This window comes from Nerophis ophidion, linkage group LG24 (assembly GCF_033978795.1).
Source record: "Nerophis ophidion isolate RoL-2023_Sa linkage group LG24, RoL_Noph_v1.0, whole genome shotgun sequence".
In the NCBI taxonomy this organism is placed as follows: Eukaryota; Metazoa; Chordata; class Actinopteri; order Syngnathiformes; family Syngnathidae; genus Nerophis; species Nerophis ophidion.
The window spans coordinates 32,536,163-32,557,397 of NC_084634.1; positions in this window are offsets into that span (position 1 = coordinate 32,536,163).

The window sequence follows — 21,235 nt, forward strand, 5'->3', positions numbered from 1 at the left end:
AGCGTCAATATATACCTTGTTGGTGCAGAAAAAAAGACCATATATTTTTTTAACCGATTTCCGAACTCTAAATGGGTGAATTTTGCCGAATTAAACGCCTTTGTGTTTATCGCTCTGGAGGCGATGACGTCATAACGTGACATCGCCGAGGTAACACAGCCGCCGTTTTCATTTTCAACACATTGTAAACACCGGGTCTCAGCTCTGTTATTTTCCGTTTTTTCGACTATTTTTTGGAACCTTGGAGACATCATGCCTCGACGGTGTGTTGTCGGAGGGAGTAACAACACTAACAGGGAGGGATTCAAGTTGCACCACTGGCCCGAAGATGCGAAAGTGTCTGCCGCCAGACCCCCATTGAATGTACCAGAGTGTCTCCACATTTTACCGGCGATAACAGACATGGCACAGAGATGTATGGATAACCTGCAGATGCATTTGCAACGATAAAGTCAACGAAATCACAAAGGTGAGTTTTGTTGATGTTGACTTATGTGCTAATCAGACATATTTGGTCGCGGCGTGACTGCCAGCTAATCGATGCTAACATGCTACGCTAATCGATGCTAACATGCTATTTACCGGCGGTGCTAAAGCAGACATGGCACAGAGATGTATGGATAACCTGCAGATGCATTTGCAACTATATTACGTTTCCTTCCACCCACATTTAATGCGAAAAAAAAAACACTTACCAATCGACGGATTTAAGTTGCTCCAGTGTCACAAGATGCGAAAATCCTGATCGTTTGGTCCGCACATTTTACCGGCGATGCTAACGCAGCTATTCGGCCATGCTATGCCTATGAATAGCGTCAATAGCTTCAGTTTCTTCTTCAATACTTTCATACTCCAACCATCCGTTTCAATACATGCGTAATCCGTTGAATCGCTTAAGCCGCTGAAATCCGAGTCTGAATCCGAGCTAATGTCGCTATATCTTGTTGTGCTATTCGGCGTTGTTTGTTTACATTGGCAGCCCTGTATGACGTCACAGGGAAATGGATAGTCGCATCGCAAAAAGCGAAAATCTAGCACTTTAAAGCTTAATTTAGGGATATTCCAAGACCGGTAAAATTTTGAAAAAAACTTAAAATAATACAACAATCCACTGGGAACTGATTTTTACTGTTTTTAACCCTTTTGAAATTGTGATAATGTTCCCCTTTAAATTCTAAGTGAATGATTATTTGCAGAAAAAAAAATTAAATTTCTAAGTTCAAACATTAAATATCTTGCTGTCTATTAAATTGAATATAAGTTGAAAAGGATTTGCAAATCATTGTTTTCTGTTTTGTATTTACCAACTTCACTGGTTTTGGTGTTTTGTATTTAAACATTTTCAAGTCCAGCAATAAGTGCATTTAAACAACAATGTGTCCAAAATACCAGATGGAGTGTCCTAAATCTTGCAAGCACACTCAGTAGAGCTCTTGGTTCCTCCCCCCTCTGGAGGGACCTTCCTATTGAGGGCGCACAGGAGCAAACCGCCAGCTCATAACTCGCCCATTCTTCCCCTGACAGGGAGCTTCTCATACGCTCTCATTTGCTTGAGTAAATCACACTCTTTCTTGTTTTTTTTTTCCTCCCAGCTTAACTGGCAGTGATGACTGGATGTGCGACAGCCTTCAGTAGATATGAAGCAGATGTTTCTCCAGTGACATAAACAAATAGAAACGACGAGTTCAAAAGTGTCAGAAATCCGAACGTTTCATTTATTTCACTCTTCGAAAAGAGCTTCTTTCAAGACCGAGGGGCGCTTGTTGCAAGTTTGTTTTTGTTCAAGGCCCCACGAGTGAAACTGTTCTCCAACGCACCTCTGACACTCATCTGGACCACAACAATAGCCCCTTTTCTCCCTCCCCGCATCACGCTCGGCTGGGTGCCCTGAATACGAGTCCATGCCCTCTAAAACCCCACACGTTGATCTCACATGCACATGGTTGGACGTTAATGATGTCACCTTAGGCCTTCACTCAAATACTAAACCAAAATGATGTGAAACTAAACATTTTTGTAGATTAGGAACATTCTAACCTTGGAGACAGCTGCCTGCAATACAATACTGCATTATTAAAAGAGTACCATTATTATTAGGAGCAACACTGCCCTCGTGTGGACATTTTCTGGAAGTCAAACTCATTTTAGCTCATAATACCATTGGTTTCTTTTTTGTGTTACTTTGGCCAAAAATGGAACAAACACATTCCGAAAAATGTTACAATAAAAATATAGGAAAAAAAAAAACTACCGGTGAGCGGTAAGGTTTCGATCCATGAAGGAAAGAAGAAAGTAAATTAATGTTTAGAACTGATAACTGAAGTAATAGAAATACTTACATCATGTGTTTCATGGGCTTCACGGTGGCAGAGGGGTTAGTGCGTCTGCCTCACAATACGAAGGTCCTGCAGTCCTGGGTTCAAATCCAGGCTCGGGATCTTTCTGTGTGGAGTTTGCATGTTCTCCCCGTGAATGCGTGGGTTCCCTCCGGGTACTCCGGCTTCCTCCCACTTCCAAAGACATGCACCTGGGGATAGGTTGATTGGCAACACTAAATTGGCCCTAGTGTGTGAATGTGAGTGTGAATGTTGTCTGTCTATCTGTGTTGGCCCTGCGATGAGGTGGCGACTTGTCCAGGGTGTACCCCGCCTTCCGCCCGATTGTAGCTGAGATAGGCGCCAGCGCCCCCCGCGACCCCGAAAGGGAATAAGCGGTAGAAAATGGATGGATGGATGTGTTGCCTTCATTTTAACACTTATATAACACTTTTAATGTCATTTTGATAGTAAGGCTAATATAGACACTTACATCCTGTGTTGCTTTCATTATTAGACTTTTAAAGTAATTTTGATAGTAGGCTAATATAGCTAATATAGACACATCAAGTGTTGCCTTCATTGCAACACTTATATAAGACTTTTATAGTTATTTTGATAGTAAGGCTAATATAAACACTTACATCATGTGCTGCCTTCATTATAAGACTTTTTAAGTAATTTTGATAGTAGGCTGATATAGCTAATATAGACACTTACATCATGTGTTGCCTTCATTTTAACACTTATATAAGACGTTTAATGTCATTTTGATAGTAGGCTAATATAGCTAATATAGACACATCAAGTGTTGCCTTCATTGCAACACTTATATAAGACTTTTATAGTTATTTTGATAGTAAGGCTAATATAAACACTTACATCATGTGTTGCCTTCATTATTAGACTATTTAAGTAATTTTGATAGTAGGCTAATATAGCTAATATGGACACTTACATCATGTGCTGCCTTCATTATAAGACTTTTTAAGTAATTTTGATAGTAGGCTAATATAGCTAATATAAACACTTACATCATGTGTTGCCTTCATTATTAGACTTTTTAAGTAATTTTGATAGTAGGCTAATATAGCTACTATAGACACTTACATCATGTGTTGCCTTCATTTTAACACTTATATAAGACGTTTAATGTCATTTTGATAGTAGGCTAATATAGCTAATATAGACACATCAAGTGTTGCCTTCATTGCAACACTTATATAAGACTTTTATAGTTATTTTGATAGTAAGGCTAATATAAACACTTACATCATGTGTTGCCTTCATTATTAGACTATTTAAGTAATTTTGATAGTAGGCTAATATAGCTAATATGGACACTTACATCATGTGCTGCCTTCATTATAAGACTTTTTAAGTAATTTTGATAGTAGGCTAATATAGCTAATATAAACACTTACATCATGTGTTGCCTTCATTATTAGACTTTTTAAGTAATTTTGATAGTAGGCTAATATAACTACTATAGACACTTACATCATGTGTTGCCTTCATTATTAGACTTTTTAAGTAATTTTGATAGTAGGCTAATATAGCTACTATAGACACTTACATCATGTGTTGCCTTCATTATTAGACTTTTTAAGTAATTTTGATAGTAGGCTAATATAGCTAATATAGACACTTACATCATGTGTTGCCTTCATTATTAGACTTTTTAAGTAATTTTGATGGTAGGCTAATATAGCTACTATAGACACTTACATCTTGTGTTGCTTTCATTATTAGACTTTTAAAGTAATTTTGATAGTAGGCTAATATAGCTACTATAGACACTTACATCATGTGTTGCCTTCGTTATAACACTTATATAAGACTTTCAAAGTAATTTTGATAGTAGGCTTATATAACTAATATAGACACTTACAGCATGTGTTGCCTTCATTGCAACACTTATATAAGACTTTTATAGTTATTTTGATAGTAAGGCTAATATAAACACTTACATCATGTGTTGCCTTCATTATTAGACTATTTAAGTAATTTTGATAGTAGGCTAATATAGCTAATATGGACACTTACATCATGTGCTGCCTTCATTATAAGACTTTTTAAGTAATTTTGATAGTAGGCTAATATAGCTAATATAAACACTTACATCATGTGTTGCCTTCATTATTAGACTTTTTAAGTAATTTTGATAGTAGGCTAATATAGCTACTATAGACACTTACATCATGTGTTGCCTTCATTATTAGACTTTTTAAGTAATTTTGATAGTAGGCTAATATTGCTAATATAGACACTTACATCATGTGTTGCCTTCATTATTAGACTTTTTAAGTAATTTTGATGGTAGGCTAATATAGCTACTATAGACACTTACATCTTGTGTTGCTTTCATTATTAGACTTTCAAAGTAATTTTGATAGTAGGCTAATATAGCTAATATAGACACTTACATCATGTGTTGCCTTCGTTATAACACTTATATAAGACTTTCAAAGTCATTTTAATAGTAGGCTAATATAGCTAATATAGACACTTACATCATGGGCTGCCTTCATTATAAGACTTTTTAAGTAATTTTGATAGTAGGCTAATATAGCTACTATAGACACTTACATCATGTGTTGCCTTCATTATTAGACTTTTTAAGTAATTTTGATAGTAGGCTAATATAGCTACTATAGACACTTACATCATGTGTTGCCTTCATTATTAGACTTTTTAAGTAATTTTGATAGTAGGCTAATATAGCTAATATAGACACTTACATCATGTGTTGCCTTCATTATTAGACTTTTTAAGTAATTTTGATGGTAGGCTAATATAGCTACTATAGACACTTACATCTTGTGTTGCTTTCATTATTAGACTTTTAAAGTAATTTTGATAGTAGGCTAATATAGCTAATATAGACACTTACATCATGTGTTGCCTTCGTTATAACACTTATATAAGACTTTCAAAGTAATTTTGATAGTAGGCTTATATAACTAATATAGACACTTACAGCATGTGTTGCCTTCATTATAACACGTATATAAGACTTTCAAAGTCATTTTAATAGTAGGCTAATATAGCTAATATAGACACTTACATCATGGGCTGCCTTCATTATAAGACTTTTTAAGTAATTTTGATAGTAGGCTAATATAGCTAATATAGACATTTACATCATGTGTTGCCTTCATTATTAGACTTTTTAAGTAATTTTGATAGTAGGCTAATATAGCTACTATAGACACTTACATCCTGTGTTGCTTTCATTATTAGACTTTTAAAGTAATTTTGATAGTAGGCTAATTTAGCTAATATAGACACTAACATCATGTGTTGCCTTCATTATAACACTTATATAAGACTTTTAATGTCATTTTGATAGTAGGCTGATATAGCTAATATAGACACATCAAGTGTTGCCTTCATTGAAACACTTATATAAGACTTTTATAGTTATTTTGATAGTAAGGCTAATATAAACACTTACACCATGTGTTGCCTTCATTATTAGATTATTTAAGTAATTTTGATAGTAAGCTAATATAGCTAATATAGACACTTACATCATGTGCTGCATTCATTATAAGACTTTTTAAGTAATTTTGATAGTAGGCTAATATGGCTAATATAGACACTTACATCATGTGTTGCCTTCATTATTAGACTTTTTAAGTAATTTTGATAGTAGGCTAATATAGCTAATATAGACACTTACATCATGTGTTGCTTTCATTATAACACTTAGATAAGACTTTTAATGTCATTTTGATAGTAAGGCTAATATAGACACTTACATCATGTGTTGCCTTCATTATTAGACTATTTAAGTAATTTTGATAGTAGGCTAATATAGCTAATATAGACACTTACATCATGTGTTGCCCTCATTATAACACTTATATAAGACTTTTAATGTCATTTTGATAGTAGGCTAATATAGCTAATATAGACACTTACATCATGTGCTGCATTCATTATAAGACTTTTTAAGTAATTTTGATAGTAGGCTAATATGGCTAATATAGACACTTACAACCTGTGTTGCTTTCATTATTAGACTTTTGAAGTAATTTTGATAGTAGGCTAATTTAGCTAATATAGACACTTACATCATGTCTTGCCTTCATTATAACACTTATATAAGACTTTTATAGTTATTTTGATAGTAAGGCTAATATAGACACTTACATCATGTGCTGCATTCATTATAAGACTTTTTAAGTAATTTTGATAGTAGGCTAATATAGCTAATATAGACACTTACATCATGTGTTGCCTTCATTATTAGACTTTTTAAGTAATTTTGATGGTAGGCTAATATAGCTACTATAGACACTTACATCTTGTGTTGCTTTCATTATTAGACTTTTAAAGTAATTTTGATAGTAGGCTAATATAGCTAATATAGACACTTACATCATGTGTTGCCTTCGTTATAACACTTATATAAGACTTTCAAAGTAATTTTGATAGTAGGCTTATATAACTAATATAGACACTTACAGCATGTGTTGCCTTCATTATAACACGTATATAAGACTTTCAAAGTCATTTTAATAGTAGGCTAATATAGCTAATATAGACACTTACATCATGGGCTGCCTTCATTATAAGACTTTTTAAGTAATTTTGATAGTAGGCTAATATAGCTAATATAGACATTTACATCATGTGTTGCCTTCATTATTAGACTTTTTAAGTAATTTTGATAGTAGGCTAATATAGCTACTATAGACACTTACATCCTGTGTTGCTTTCATTATTAGACTTTTAAAGTAATTTTGATAGTAGGCTAATTTAGCTAATATAGACACTAACATCATGTGTTGCCTTCATTATAACACTTATATAAGACTTTTAATGTCATTTTGATAGTAGGCTGATATAGCTAATATAGACACATCAAGTGTTGCCTTCATTGAAACACTTATATAAGACTTTTATAGTTATTTTGATAGTAAGGCTAATATAAACACTTACACCATGTGTTGCCTTCATTATTAGATTATTTAAGTAATTTTGATAGTAAGCTAATATAGCTAATATAGACACTTACATCATGTGCTGCATTCATTATAAGACTTTTTAAGTAATTTTGATAGTAGGCTAATATGGCTAATATAGACACTTACATCATGTGTTGCCTTCATTATTAGACTTTTTAAGTAATTTTGATAGTAGGCTAATATAGCTAATATAGACACTTACATCATGTGTTGCTTTCATTATAACACTTAGATAAGACTTTTAATGTCATTTTGATAGTAAGGCTAATATAGACACTTACATCATGTGTTGCCTTCATTATTAGACTATTTAAGTAATTTTGATAGTAGGCTAATATAGCTAATATAGACACTTACATCATGTGTTGCCCTCATTATAACACTTATATAAGACTTTTAATGTCATTTTGATAGTAGGCTAATATAGCTAATATAGACACTTACATCATGTGCTGCATTCATTATAAGACTTTTTAAGTAATTTTGATAGTAGGCTAATATGGCTAATATAGACACTTACAACCTGTGTTGCTTTCATTATTAGACTTTTGAAGTAATTTTGATAGTAGGCTAATTTAGCTAATATAGACACTTACATCATGTCTTGCCTTCATTATAACACTTATATAAGACTTTTATAGTTATTTTGATAGTAAGGCTAATATAGACACTTACATCATGTGTTGCCGGGGGGGGGGGGGGGGGGGGGGGGTAACACATGATGTAAGTGTCTATATTAGCCTTACTATCAAAATAACTATAAAAGTCTTATATAAGTGTTATAATGAAGGCAAGACATGATGTAAGTGTCTATATTAGCTATATTAGCCTACTATCAAAATTACTTCAAAAGTCTAATAATGAAAGCAACACAGGTTGTAAGTGTCTATATTAGCCATATTAGCCTACTATCAAAATTACTCAAAAAGTCTTATAATGAATGCAGCACATGATGTAAGTGTCTATATTAGCTATATTAGCCTACTATCAAAATGACATCATGTGTTTGCGGGGGGGTGGGGGGGGTAGCACATGATGTAAGTGTCGCCTTCCGGCCGATTGCAGCTGAGATAGGCGCCAGCGCCCCCCGCGACCCCAAAAGGGAATAAGCGGTAGAAAATGGATGGATGGATCATGTGTTGCCTTCATTATTAGACTATTTAAGTAATTTTGATAGTAGGCTAATATAGCTAATATAGACACTTACATCATGTGCTGCCTTCATTATTAGACTATTTAAGTAATTTTGATAGTAGGCTAATATAGCTAATATAGACACTTACATCATGTGCTGCCTTCATTATAAGACTTTTTAAGTAATTTTGATAGTAGGCTAATACAGCTAATATAGACACTTACATCATGTGTTGCCTTCATTATTAGACTTTTTAAGTAATTTTGATAGTAGGCCAATATAGCTAATATAGACACTTACATCATGTGTTGCCTTCATTATTAGACTATTTAAGTAATTTTGATAGTAGGCTAATATAGCTAATATAGACACTTACATCATGTGCTGCCTTCATTATAAGACTTTTTAAGTAATTTTGATAGTAGGCTAATATAGCTAATATAGACACTTACATCATGTGTTGCCTTCATTATAACACTTATATAAGACTTTTAATGTCATTTTGATAGTAGGCTAATATAGCTAATATAGACACTTACATCATGTGCTGCCTTCATTATAAGACTTTTTAAGTAATTTTGATAGTAGGCTAATACAGCTAATATAGACACTTACATCATGTGTTGCCTTCATTATTAGACTTTTTAAGTAATTTTGATAGTAGGCCAATATAGCTAATATAGACACTTACATCATGTGTTGCCTTCATTATTAGACTATTTAAGTAATTTTGATAGTAGGCTAATATAGCTAATATAGACACTTACATCATGTGCTGCCTTCATTATAAGACTTTTTTAAGTAATTTTGATAGTAGGCTAATATAGCTAATATAGACACTTACATCATGTGTTGCCTTCATTATAACACTTATATAAGACTTTTAATGTCATTTTGATAGTAGGCTGATATAGCTAATATAGACACATCAAGTGTTGCCTTCATTGCAACACTTATATAAGACTTTTATAGTTATTTTGATAGTAAGGCTAATATAGACACTTACATCATGTGTTGCCTTCATTATTAGACTATTTAAGTAATTTTGATAGTAGGCTAATATAGCTAATATAGACACTTACATCATGTGCTGCCTTCATTATTAGACTTTTTAAGTAATTTTGATAGTAGGCTAATATAGCTAATATAGACACTTACATCATGTGTTGCCTTCATTATTAGACTTTTTAAGTAATTTTGATGGTAGGCTAATATAGCTAATATAGACACTTACATCATGTGTTGCCTTCATTATAACACTTATATAAGACTTTTAATGTCATTTTGATAGTAGGCTGATATAGTTAATATAGACACATCAAGTGTTGCCTTCATTTTAACACTTATATAAGACTTTTATAGTTATTTTGATAGTAAGGCTAATATAGAAACTTACATCATGTGTTGCCTTCATTATTAGACTATTTAGACGCTCGATATCTATTGCTTTCCTCCTCTCCAAGGTTCTTATAGTCATCATTGTCACCGACGTCCCACTGGGTGTGAGTTTTCCTTGCCCTTATGTGGGCCTACCGAGGATGTCGTAGTGGTTTGTGCAGCCCTTTGAGACACTAGTGATTTAGGGCTATATAAGTAAACATTGATTGATTGATTGATTGATTGATTGATTTAAGTAATTTTGATAGTAGGCTAATATAGCTAATATAGACACTTACATCATGTGTTGCCTTCATTATTAGACTTTTTAAGTAATTTTGATAGTAGGCTAATATAGCTACTATGGACACATCTTGTGTTGCTTTCATTATTAGACTTTTAAAGTAATTTTGATAGTAGGCTAATATAGCTAATATAGACACTTACATCATGTGTTGCCTTCATTATAACACTTATATAAGACTTTTAATGTCATTTTGATAGTAGGCTGATATAGCTAATATAGACACATCAAGTGTTGCCTTCATTGCAACACTTATATAAGACTTTTATAGTTATTTTGATAGTAAGGCTAATATAGACACTTACATCATGTGTTGCCTTCATTATTAGACTATTTAAGTAATTTTGATAGTAGGCTAATATAGCTACTATAGACACTTACACCCTGTGTTGCTTTCATTATTAGACTTTTAAAGTAATTTTGATAGTAGGCTAATATAGCTACTATAGTCACTTACATCATGTGTTGCCTTCATTACAACACTTATATAAGACTTTCAAAGTAATTTTGATAGTAGGCTTATATAACTAACATAGACACTTACAGTATGTGATGCCTTCATTATAGCACTTATACAGGACTTTTAAAGTAATTTTAATAGTAGGCTAATATAGATAATATAGACACTAACATCATGTGTTGACTTCATTGTAACACTTATATAAGAATTTTAAAGTAATTTTGATAGTAGGCTAATATAACTAACACAAACACTTATGTCATGTGTTGACTTCATTATAGCACATATTAGACTTTTAAAGTAATTTTGATAGTAGGCTAATATAACTAATATAAACACTTACATCATGTGTTGCCTTCATTATAACACTTATATTAGACTTTTTTAAAGTAATTTTGATAGTAGGCTAATATAGCTAATATAGACACTTACTTCATGTGTTGCCTTCATTATAACACTTATATTAGACTTTTAAAGTAATTTTGATAGTAGGGTAATATAACTAATATAAACACTTATGTCATGTGTTGACTTCATTATAACACTTATATAAGACTTTTAGAGTCATTTTGATAGTAGGTTAATATAGACACTTACATCATGTATTGACTTCATTACAGCACTTATATAAGAATTTTAAAGTAATTTTAATAGTAGGCTAATAGAGCTAACATAGACACTTAAATCGTTATTTCACTTCATTATAACACTTATATTAGACTTTTAAAGTAATTTTGATAGTAGGCTAATATAGCTAATATAGACACTTACATCTTGTGTTGCCTTCATTTTAACACTTAAATAAGACTTTTGAAGTAATTTTGATAGTAGGCTAATATAGACATTTACATCATGTGTTAACTTCATTATGACACTTATATAAGACTTTCAAAGTCATTTTGATAGTAGGCAAAGTTGTGATTCAAATTTGAAGGTAATAGTGCTCAATAAAATAGTCATAACAATAACAACTAGGGTGTAGCTGTCACAACACATTGCCTGCTTTAGAGCAGGGGTGTCAAACTCATTTTAGCTCAGGGGCCGCATGGAGGAAAATCCGTGCACATGCGGGCCAGACTATTAAAACTTTGGCCAAAAATAGAATAAAGACATTCTGAAAATATTACAGAAAAAATTACCAGCAGCGGGTAGAGTTTGGATCCATGAAGGAAAGAAGAAAGTGAATAAATGTTTATAACCGAATACATTAACATTAGCATAAAACATTGTTTTCTTTTTATGAATTAAGTAACATTTATGACAACATTTTTCCCCAAACACAATATAAAATGTTGAGATGAAACAGGATATGTTTGTTTTGTTTTTTAAACCGGTTACAAAAAAGTGGGACCCCCAAAAATTGACTGTGGGACCCCATTTTTATGACTTGATGGGGTCCCTGGGACCCCATTTTGAACATTCCTAGCGCCAACAATGATGGAGTCTTGAGTGTGCCATGAGTTGAACTATAATATCTAAGACTTGTTACTATATACACTACAAGACCTATTCCTCTCACATATTGTTCACAAATCCGTCTAAATCTGTGTTAGTGAGCATTTCTTCATCTCCACGATAATCCATCCCTCCTCACAGGTGTGACAAATCGAGATGCTGATTAAGCAGCATGATTATTGCACAGGTGTGCCTGAGGCTGACCACGTATAAGGCCGCCCTGAAATGTGCAGTTTGGAATGGAACATGCTGTCGTACACGCCGATCCACAGCATCCCATCCATGCTCCGTGGGAGACATGTCCGGTGAGTATGCTGGTCATCCAGCTTTCAGGAATTGTGTACTGATCCTTGCAACATGGGGCCGTGCATTGTCATGCTGTATGTAACATGAGGCGATGGTCTCGGGGGGATGGCACAACAGTGGGCCCCTGGATCTCGTCACGGTATCTCTGTCCGTTCAAAATGCCATCGATAAAATGTGTGTGTGTGTGCATGGTTTCTGCATTGCTGTTGTAATTACATGAAAATCCAAGTATTTGTATAAAACTATAAGTCAATAAAATATTCACTAATCAGTGTGTAAAGGATATCACCACATGGGCTCGGGAACACTTCAGAAAACCACTGTCAGTAACTACAGTTGGCCGCTACATCTGTAACTCAAGTTAAAACTCTACTATGCACAGCCTAAGCCATTTATCAACAACACCCAGAAACGCTGCCCGGCTTCGCTGGGCCTGATGCTGGATTGATGCAAAGTGGAAAAGTGTTCTGTGGTCTGACAAGTCCACATTTCAAATGTTTTTTTAGAAACTGGACGTCGTGTCCTCTGGGAAAGAACCATCCGGACAGTTCTCGGCACAAAGGTCAAAAGCCAGCATCTATGATGGTTTGGGGGTGGGTAATTCATCTACACATCTGTGAAGGCACCATTAATGCTGAAAGGTACATACAGGTTTTGGAGCGACATTTGTTGCCATCCAAGCAACGTTATCATGGACGCCCCTGCTTATTTCAGCAAAACAATGCCAAGCCGTGTGTTACAACAGCGTGGCTTCATAGTAAAAGAGTGCTGGTACTAGACTGGCCTCTCTGTAGTTCAGACCTGTCTCCCATTGAAAATGTGTGGCGCATTATGAAGCCTAAAATACCACAACAGAGACCCCGGACTGTTGAACAACTTAAGAATGGGAAATAATTCCACCTGAAAAGCTTCAAAAATTGGTCTCCTCAGTTCCCAAACGTTTACTGAGTGTTGTTAAAAGGAAAGGCCATGTAACATAGTGGTAAAAATACCCATGTGCCAACTTTTTTTGCAATGTGCTGCCATTAAATTCTAAGTTAATGATTATTTGCAACAACAAAAAAATGAAGTTTCTCAGTTGGAATTTTGTTCTTTGCAGTCTATTCAATTGAAAATAAGTTGAAAAGGATTTTCAAATCTTTGTAGTCTGTTTTTATTTACCATTTACACAAAGTGCCAACTTCACTGGTTTTGGGTTTTGTACATTTATTAAACCTCTTCGATAGTCACTAAATCATGTGTTTGTCTAAATATTGCAATTATCCTGTAAAATGAGTGTGAATGTTGTCTGTCTATCTGTGTTGGCCCTGCGATGAGGTGGCGACTTGTCCAGGGTGTACCCCGCCTTCCGCCCGATTGTAGCTGAGAAAGGCGCCAGCGCCCCCCGCGACCCCGAAAGGGAATAAGCGGTAGAAAATGGATGGATGGATGGATGATTTATATAAAACAACATATTTCAAAAAATATATATAGCTGGTTAACCAGAAGTTACTAAGAAAAGTTATTATCTTAATTATTATAAATGTAGTTATTATTATTACCATTATTATTGTTATTATTAGTTATAGGGTTTCTGCATTGCTAATTATATAAAAATACACTAAGTTAGTTTGTATGTTGGCATTGTTGGTCTGGACTCCAGGACGCAGGGACGGCAAGCAAAGTGCAGGTGGTGAAAAAAATATATAAATGAAGGTTATCATTTTGTTGTCGTTTATTTAAATGTTTAGGTTGTTGTTCAATTTATTTTTTTGTCTGTGTGCAGAATAGAATTGGGCGAGCTCCTGCAAGGTTCTGCACTTATCTCTAGTGTGCATGCTGCAACATCCTCACACTGACTGGAGAACTACAGAAACAAGTACGTATTTTGTTGCATCTTCGCCACGCTGTCTTTTCTGATAATAATAATAATAATAATGATAATAATTTGTGTACTTCTTTCATACTAGAACAGGTTAGTTTAGTTGTTTTGTTTTGTTTCCTCTAATTTGTAAAATGGTGTCAAACAAGTTAACAAAAAATGTATGTTTATAATAGAGTCATTGCTGCTTTAAATAAATATAATATTATTTTTTGTTTAAAAAAAAAGTTGTAAATGCTGTCTAAACAGCATTTGTGACTTTTTTATATTTTGAGATTATTGGCCTCCCTTCCAAAACAAGTTGGCCAGCGTTGATAAGAGGTTTGAAGTGGTGGAGTCCTTATCTTTGAAGCCATTTAAAGGGTAGGTGCGCGCATGCACAGGCTTTTTTTTCACATTTTCTATTCAGTTACTTTAAAAGGAGGCGATGGTAGCGGAGAAGACAATGAAAATTTGTGAGAGAATATTTTCACAAATTAAAGTGTATTCATGTCAACTTTAAAGTTGATTGATCTATTGCATTATTAATAAGTCAGTTGTTTTTCTTAAACATTTTTCATTGCATCTATTCCACATGTAAATATTTTCTAACCCGTAGGTCATTTTGGACACTTTTTTTGTTCGTTCTTGCTCTAAACACAAAACCAGTAAAGTTGTCAGGTTGTGTAAATGGTAAATAAAAACTGAATACAAACATGTGCAAATCCTTTTAAACTTATATTCAATTGAGTAGACTGCAAAGACAAGATATTTAATGTTTCAACTGAGAAATGTCATTGTTTTTTTTGCAAATAATCATCAACTTAGAATTTAATGGCAGCAACACATTAGCACAGGGGCATTTTTACCACTGTGTTACATAGCCTTTCCTTTTAACAACACTATTTCTGAAGCTTTTCATGTGTAATTCTTTCCCATTCTTTCTTGATGTACAGCTAACAGTCCGGGGTCTCTGTTGTGGTATTTTAGGCTTCATATTGTGCCACAAATTTTCAATGGGAGACAGGTCTAGACTACAGGCAGGCCAGTCTAGTACCCGCACTCTTTTACTACAAAGCTACGCTGTTGAAACACGTGCAGAATGTGGCTTGGCATCGTCTTGCTGAAATAAGCAGGGGCGTCCATGAAAAAGACGTTGCTTTGATGGCAACATATGTTGCTCCAAAACCTGTATGCACCTTTCAGCATTAATGGTCCCTTCACAGATGTGTAAGTTACCCATGCCTTGGGCACTAATGCACCCCCATACCATCACAGATGCTGCCTTTTGAGCTTTGCGCCCATAACAATCTGGATGGTTCTTTTTCCTCTTTGTTCCGGAGGACACCACATCCACATTTTCCAAAAACAATTCTGAAACGTGGACTCGTCAGAGCACAGAACACTTTTCCACTTTGCGTCAGTCTACCTTAGATGAGCTCGGGCCCAGCGAAGCCAGCGGCATTTGTGGGTGTTGTTGATAAATGGCTTTCGCTTTGCATAGTAGAGTTTTAACTAGCACTTAAAGGTGTAGCGACGAACTGCAGTTACTGACAGTAGGTTCCTGAAGTGTTCCTCAACCCATGTGGTGATATCCTTTACACACTGATTTTGTTTTTGGGATTAAGTACCGCCTGAGCCATCGAAAGTCACAGGCATTTAATGTTGTTTTTTAGCCTTGCTGCTTTTGTGCAGTGATTTCTCCAGATTCTTGGAAACTTTTGATGATATTACGGACCGTAGATGGTGAAATCCCTCAATTCCTTGCAATAGCTGGTTGGGAAATGTTGTTCTTAAACTGTTCGACAATTGGCTCATGTATTCGTTTACAAAGTGGTGACCGTTGCCCCATCCTTCTTTGTGCTGCTTTTATACCCAATCATGGCCCCCCACCTGTTCCCGATTAGCTTGTTCACCTGTGGGATCTTCCGAATAAGTGTTTGATGAGCATTCTTCAACTCTCTCAGTCTTTTTTGCCACTTGACACATGTTGCAGGCATCCATCTGCAAATGAGCTAACATTTGCAAAAAATAACAAAGCTTTCCAGTTTGAACGTTAACTATCTTGTCTTTGCGGTCTATTCAATTGAATATAAGTTGAAAAGGATTCGCAAATCATTGTGTTCTGTTTTTATTTACCGTTTACACAAAGTGCCAACTTCACTGGTTTTGGGTTTTGTACAAGGGGCCCCTAGGTTGGCACAAGGTTTAAATAACAATTGAGGGGCCGATGACTGGATAAAGTTCAAGTTAAAGTACCACTGATATATCCTCTGCATTTGACTCATCCCCTTGTTCCACCCCCTGGGAGGTGAGGGGAGCAGTGAGCAGCAGCTGTAGCCCCGCTCGGGAATCATTTCGGTGATCTAACCCCCCAATTCCAACCCTTGATGCTGAGTGCCAAGCAGAGAGGTAATGAGTCCCATTTTTACAGTCTTTGATATGATCTCAGAACTGGACAGTTGTGTTTTTCGGAAATGTCTAACTCAGATAAAAGTAGCAGAGCAAAAAAAAAATGAGGATACACAAGTCTGTTGTAGTGCACCCGAGTTTTAACTCGGCGTCACAGGGGTGGTTGCTAATCCGTCTGCGGTCATGGTTGTGGCGATCATGAGGAGGAGGGAAGGATCACATAATCTGACGTCCCGCCTGCTGCTCGCCTGAGCCGGCCACGGTCTGGGCAGGGGAGGGTGTCGCCAGGGATAGCGTCCCTAAACGGATTAGAGGAGCAGTGAGAGGGCACCTGGACGCACACCACACAAATTCTAGGGGATTAGTGAATTCTCTTCACCCTGTGCAAAGAGCCGGAGAATGACCCTCTTGTCTTGCAGAGCCTGAACCCAGGTATCAGTGCGCCATGGAGGAAGACTCGAAGCCAGAGCCAGAAGCGGGGCCCTCGGAGCCCAACCCCAGCCTGGAGGAGGCCGAGGCGGACGCTTTCGACGAAACGTTTGAGGGGACGAGCGGGAGTCTGAACGAGCTGATGAAGAGCATGGAGCTGCTGCTGTCGGACGTGGAGCAGCTGAGGAGTCAGTGCAGCAGCCAGGCCGGCGACCTGCTGAGCGCCGCCACGGAGCTGAAGGAGCAGCAGGACGAGCTGAAGGAAAGCTACATGGAGCTCTCCCGGGATATGCAGGAGATCATGGACGCCATGGAGGGCTTGTTCAGCACCAAGAGCGCCTTTGAAGCCAAAGAGCAGGAAGCGCAGAAACTCAGCAAGCAGTTCTGACGGGACACCAAGTCGGACTTTAGTAGGGTCTGGTCACACGTATATTCGGACCTCCGTGGCTTTGAAGTAGCAACAGGGACATTTTGGTTTTTGCTCAATTCTCCCTGAAATTGTATTTACTTTGCATGCCAAGCTATTAAAGAAGCTGATTAATGTCTGCCTGAACAAAAATAAGCTTGTAAAACTAACGATTCCACTAATATTATAGGCCTCTAAAGCAGGGGTGTCAAAGTCAAGGCCAAGGAATGATCTACAACCCCCGCCGAGGATGATATTTGTGAAGTGAATTATATTTATGTAGCGCTTATCTCTAGGATAGGATAGGATAGGTCTTTATTGTCATTGCACAAGTACAACGAAACTTTGTTTTCAGCACAAACCTGTTCAAGATTAGACAAACAGTGTACAGGGTTACAGAACAAGAACGCTGATGGGTCACCATAAAAGATGGGAAAAAGGTAAACGCTGGGGAAGGATAAGTAAAAAAATACAATCTAGACTGGAGCGGGGGAAAAAAACTCCATAGCAAAGCACATATAAATATTACAACATACATCTCGAGATATCTAGCAACAGAGGGAAGGTAGTTCAAAGTCATGGTGGTAGGCCGCAGCTCTCAGGCATCACCCCTATGGGATTTGCGTCGAGGGTGTTGGGTTGGGGTGGTGGGGGTGCGTATGTGTGGCGTATATTTTTTTGTGTGGATGTGTGTGTGAGCCCATGGTGTGTCTCTGTTCCGCGGCCTTGATGTATTGTCGGGTCGCTAGTCCAAAGTCAACAACAACAGGTGTGTGTCCATGAGAGACAAGAAGGGAGTTTGTTGTGTCTTCGCTGCAGTGTTCTTCAGGAGAGTCTCGAAGACAGGGACACAATCCAACTTAGAATGATTTGTATGCGAGTAAAAATAAAATTAGCTTTTCACTCTAAATTGTCTATGACTGGTCCTCAAACCTGCGGGGTAGACAGTCCGATGTAATCCACAGTTCTTCCCGCATCCTCCAATCATTTGTGGCAGCTTTGGGGTACTTTGAAGACCGCCAGCAACTTCCAATTTGTCGACAAACCAGAGCAACGCTTACTCCAATCAGCAGATGTCCTGTTGTCATAATTCCGAATAGGTGGATATCTTCACGTCCTCGACAGAAAAAGGTCGCCCAAGAGTCCGTCGTGTGTCCAGCAACAATCGCTTCGTCACGACAGCAGGTTCCCCGAAATCCAAGATCTCGTCAATTTTGTTGAAGCCAGTTAAATAGTTCCAATGTTTAGATTTGGAGAGCAGTGCAAAAAGAGGCAACAAGAAAGTTAAGACAAGACAAAGCAAAGAAGCAAGCAGGAGAGATAAGGGAGAGGAAAGGGGAGCGTTCGCCCTCCATGAGTGCCAGAGAGAAAGAAGTGAAACCCAATATCTAAGTTACATTTAAACCAGTGTGGGTGGCACTGGGAGCAGGTGGGTAAGATGTCTTGCCCAAGGACACAACGGCAGTGACTAGGAACGAACTCAGAACCCTCAAGTTGCTGGCACGGCCACTCCACCAACCAACCTATACCGCCCCATTTGATCAGTGTTGGCCCATGGAGTCATTAGAAATGGGGTCCCACAGTCAATTGTTGGGGTCCCACTTTTTTCTAAGCGCTTTCGAAACAAATGATAAATGTATGCATTATCCTGTTGTACCTCACATTCTATATTCTGTTTGGGAAAAAGGTTGTCATAAATGTTACTTGATTCATAAAAATACAAAAAAATACAAATAAAAAAACATTTTTATGCATATGTCAATTTATTCAGTTATAAACATTCATTCACTTTCTTCTTTCCTTCATGGATATTTTTTTGTAATATTTCCAAAATGGGTTTGTTCTATTTTTGGCCAAAGTAAGACAAAGAAAACAATCTGTTGCTGTGATTAAATGTAACATGTTTATGTTTAGGGACGGCGTGGCGCAGTGGCAGAGTGGCCGTGCGCAACCCGAGGGTCCCTGGTTCAATTCCCACCTAGTACCAACCTTGTCACGTCCGTTGTGTCCTTGAGCAAGACACTTCACCCTTGCTCCTGATGGGTGCTGGTTGGCGCCTTGCATGGCAGCTCCCTCCATCAGTGTGTGAATGTGTGTGTGAATGGGTAAATGTGGAAGTAGTGTCAAAGCGCTTTGAGTACCTTGAAGGTAGAAAAGCGCTATACAAGTACAACCCATTTATTTATGTGTGTATGGCATGGAGTTTTTTTCCCCACACCAGACTAGGCCCCCTTAGGATCCAGTCTAGATTGTATATTTTTATTCATCTTCTTCCCCAGCGTTTTACATTTTTCCCCACGTTTTATGCGGTGCCTCGTGGCGACCCATCAGAGTTCCTCTTCCGCAACCCTGTACACTGTTTGTTTGTCTAATCTTGAACGGGTTTGTGCTGAAAACATAGTTTCATTGTACTTGTTGCTGTTATGGTTACTGAGGGGAGATGACGACTCAGACACCAGAGAGTGGTAATACACAATGATTTATTTTATATATATATATACGTATATATAGATATATATATATATATATATATATATATATATATATATATATATATATATATATATATATATATATATATATATATATATTTATATATATATATATATATATATATATATATATATATATATATATATATATATTATATATATATATATATATATATATATTATATATATATATATATATTTATATATATATATATATATATTTATATATATATATATATATATATTTATATATATATATATATTTATATATATATATATATATATATTATACATATATATATTTATATATATATATATATATATATATATATATTTATATATATATATATATTTATATATATATATATATATATATATATATATATATATATATATATATATATATATATATATATATATATATATATATATATATATATGGCTTCATGGTGGCAGAGGGGTTAGTGCGTCTGCCTCACAATACGAAGGTCCTGCAGTCCTGGGTTCAAATCCAGGCTCGGGATCTTTCTGTGTGGAGTTTGCATGTTCTCCCCGTGAATGCGTGGGTTCCCTCCGGGTACTCCGGCTTCCTCCCACTTCCAAAGACATGCACCTGGGGATAGGTTGATTGGCAACACTAAAAATTGGCCCTAGTGTGTGAATGTGAGTGTGAATGTTGTCTGTATATGTGTTGGCCCTGTGATGAGGTGGCGACTTGTCCAGGGTGTACCCCGCCTTCCACCCGATTGTAGCTGAGATAGGCGCCAGCGCCCCCCGCGACCCCAAAAGGGAATAAGCGGTAGAAAATGGATGGATGGATGGATATATAATAAACAACACTCCTAAACCATAGAATGGTGTGTGTCAAAAAGCCAAGAGTGTGTATGGTGTAAGACTATGTGTATTTAACAGGAACGTTTTACTGTAAATGTTGGGGGTGGTGTTGGGAGTCGCAGTGATGTCCGACAAGGGCAAGGCAGGCAGAGTTGTCCAGGGGCGGAAGCGGGGTCGAGAGGCAGGAGAGAGTCGTCATAGTCCGGGGCAAGCGAGGAGTCGAGAACCAGGGAGCGCGAGGAAGACAGGGAAGATCCAGGAGCACACGACACACAGCGTGACTCGGAGATGCACACAGGGAAATGCGAAGTGAGAGAGGACACGGCCATCAAACACAGAGATCAGGACAGAGAGAAAACATAAAGGTGGGTATCGGTTTACGGTACAGAAGACTATATTCCGGCCCGTGATGGCAGGTTGAGCAGGCAGATCCCTCATTTAAGGCTGGTGCGCCGATTTCCGGTGAATGATTGCAGCTGGCGGCTGCTGCAGGG